This window comes from Peromyscus leucopus, chromosome 1, assembly GCF_004664715.2.
Source record: "Peromyscus leucopus breed LL Stock chromosome 1, UCI_PerLeu_2.1, whole genome shotgun sequence".
Lineage (NCBI taxonomy): Eukaryota > Metazoa > Chordata > Mammalia > Rodentia > Cricetidae > Peromyscus > Peromyscus leucopus.
In genome coordinates, this window is record NC_051063.1 from 163,510,136 (window position 1) to 163,513,105 (window position 2,970).

Consider the following 2,970-nt stretch of genomic DNA (forward strand, 5'->3'; position numbering starts at 1 on the left):
CTGATGGAGAAACGACAAGGCACTGTGCTCAGAGTGGCGAATGCCTGACGGTGGTCTCCGAAGAGCCGCAGGCGCATGTCGTCGCAGTAAGCTATTAACAGGCGATGGGAGCTCGCGTGGACCATTGATTTGATGGGTGGCACTTCAGCCATCATGGGAAATTTCATCTTCTTGACTATCCTTTTCTTTTCTTTATTTTTTTCCTGTATCCATAGTACTGCCTAGAAGAAGGTGGGAAACAGAAGCCTGGTCAAGCGGGAAGAGCATCTCCTGGGAGTGCGCTGTAAGGAAAAATGGCTGTCTCCTCTTACAGATAGAGGAAGGATTTGGCTTTGGGGGTTTTCTAGCACTAGATACTGGATTTATGATAGAAGTCCCGAGTCCAAGACCATTTTGTTGGCCTTCAGTCTACTTTATGATGAACATGTATTCTTTGGGCCTGGAAGTCATCAGTGTAAAGGGGTCGCTAATCTAGGTCGAACTCCAGCATGGAGCCAGGTATTAAAATGAACTGATTTTCCAGCTGTGGGGGCATAGCCTGTAATCCCAGCACCCAGGATGCTGAGGTGGACAACTTGGACCGCATAGTGAGTTTGAAGCCAGCCTGAAATACATAGGAAAACCCTGTCTCAATGAATGAATGAGTGAACATATAATATGAATTTATTCAGAGGCATCCCTCTCACTCTGAAACAAGGACATTTTAGGTATGGGACATATAAACTGCATTATGAAGGAGGAAGCAAAATTGAAGTAGCTTTACTTGTATTTGTTTGTCATACTGTTCCAACCAGTTTAAGGCGATGAAATAGTTGGCATCCAGAGAGTAGAAGCACACAAAAAGCTTTTTCTGTAAATGATAAGACTCTTGGTACAGAGTCTGGTGCCGGTCACTCAGGACAATCACATTACGCCTGATGTCTTCCTGAATCTAAAAGAGAAAAATGACAGGTGCTAAGAAGTATGAGCAGACACTTGCTCATTAAATAAACACTGAGGGATTAGTGAACATTGGTTTAGCTCATTGGTGCCTGATATTTTTTTGTCCTGCCAATGGAAGGCATTATTTGGGGACCACCTCTCCCCTAATTAGCCTCAGGCTACAACAGAATTCTTCTGGATTTTTTCTTTCTTTAAAGAAAAACATTATAGAGGCTGGAGAGATGGCTCAGCGGTTAAGAGTACTGGCTGCTCTTCCTGAGGAACCAGGTTCGAGTCCCAGCATCCACATGGCAGCTCACAACTGCCTGGAACTCCAGTTCCAGGGGATCAGACATACATAAAGGCAAAAAACACCAATTCATATAAAATAAAAACAATTAAAAGAAAAAATTATGGAACATTTCACAAATTTCCGTGTCATCCTTGAGCAGGGGCCATGCTAATCTTCTCTGTGTAGTTCTAGTTACAGTATATGTGCTGCCAAAGAAAGCACCTCTGACTTTCCTTTTTTTAAAGGATTTATTTATTTATATGTATTTAGTGTTCTGCCTACACACCAGAAGAGGAAACAGATCTCATTATAGATGGTATGAGCCACCATGTGGTTGCTGGGAATTGAACTCAGGACCTCTGAAAGAGCAGCCAGTGAACCTCTGAGCCATATCTCCAGCCTTTCTGGACTTTTTAACTAAGGTTCCAGAAGAAAAGCCCTACCATCCCCTCATGGAATAAAAGGATTCCTTTAGTTATGTAGCCTTGAAAACCGAGAGGTAGCTACTCAAACCATCTCCTGTTTGCATGTTTCAGATGGGAAAGCCTAGTTGAGAATGGCTAGTTGATTATGTTCATAGTTTTGTTTGTTTTTTATTTTTCAATACTAAAGACTGGATCTAGAGCCTCCTGAATTCTAGGCAGAGGTTTTATCACTGAGCCACATCTCTACTCCCTCACTAATGAATTCTAGACAAGTGCTCTATTGCTCAGCCATACTGTTTTTTAATTTTAAAAATATTTTTAAATTTCATATGTGTGGATATTTTGTGTATGTGCAAACTCATATGTATGTGCAACACCTGTGTGCAATGCCCAAGGAGGCCAGAAGAGGGCATAATCGTCTGGAATTGTAGTTAAACAAGATTGTGAGCTACCTGATCTGGGTAGTGGGATCCAAACTGGGGTTCCCTAGAAGAGTAGCAAATGCTCTTCATAGCTAAGCCATCTGTCTAGCCCCTGTCTGGCTGTTTTGAAGCAATGTCTCACTATGGAGCGCAGGCTGGAACTTGTAACCATCCTGCCCTAGCCTTGTTACAAGCTGCAAAAATGTATAAAGTAGGATTTCAGCTGATTATGACAAAGCTAATACCTGGAAGAAGCCCAGGGCCTTCCAGAGGTCAAGCTGAGGCTCAAGGAGCCTTGGTGATATTTGATTTTTGATTATTAGCCATTTCCTGCTATGAGTTTCTTGTATACTATTGTAGTTTTTCCATCATTTATTAGGCACCATTTCCCCTCTACTACTGGAATATTTAGATAACCTTCTGCACTGACAGCTATGCACAGCCAGAACCCCAGTTCAAGCCTCCCTGTTGTGAGGTCTTTGTAAAACATAAGACCTCTACTCTATTTTCCAGAGAAAAATAAGCTTAAGCAAAAGATATCTTAAAATAGACAAGCCCAGGCCAGTTTCATGTTCCCAGATGGTGATATCAGCCCCAGGAACTCGAAAACACAAAGTCAGGATGTTTGACCATCTGGTGCGAGGCTGATTGATCATGAAATGTCCCAACTCTGGAGACAGAATGTCTCAACCCTGGAGACAGCTCGTAAAAGTCCTGACAAAGCAGCTGAACAGGCAAAAGATAAAGATAAAGGTAACATATAGGTCTGGGAAAATGGAACCAATACTAATTAGGGGGGAAAGGAATGTGGGGGGATTGTGGTTTTTGCCTTTAAAAGCTAGCTTCACAAAGAAAGGGGGACTCCTCCCTGCCTCGATGTGCCTGGGGATGAGTTCCCTGCCAGCTTGTA

At 42.7% G+C, this 2,970-nt stretch overlaps 1 non-coding gene across 1 annotated transcript; it reads right to left on the reverse strand.

Annotated features, from left to right (window-relative positions):
* Positions 1-1,328: 1,328 nt before the first annotated feature.
* LOC114684998 lies at positions 1,329-1,435 on the reverse strand. The gene has a single exon (XR_003733436.1). It is a non-coding gene; the product is annotated as a U6 spliceosomal RNA (small nuclear RNA).
* Positions 1,436-2,970: the final 1,535 nt, after the last annotated feature.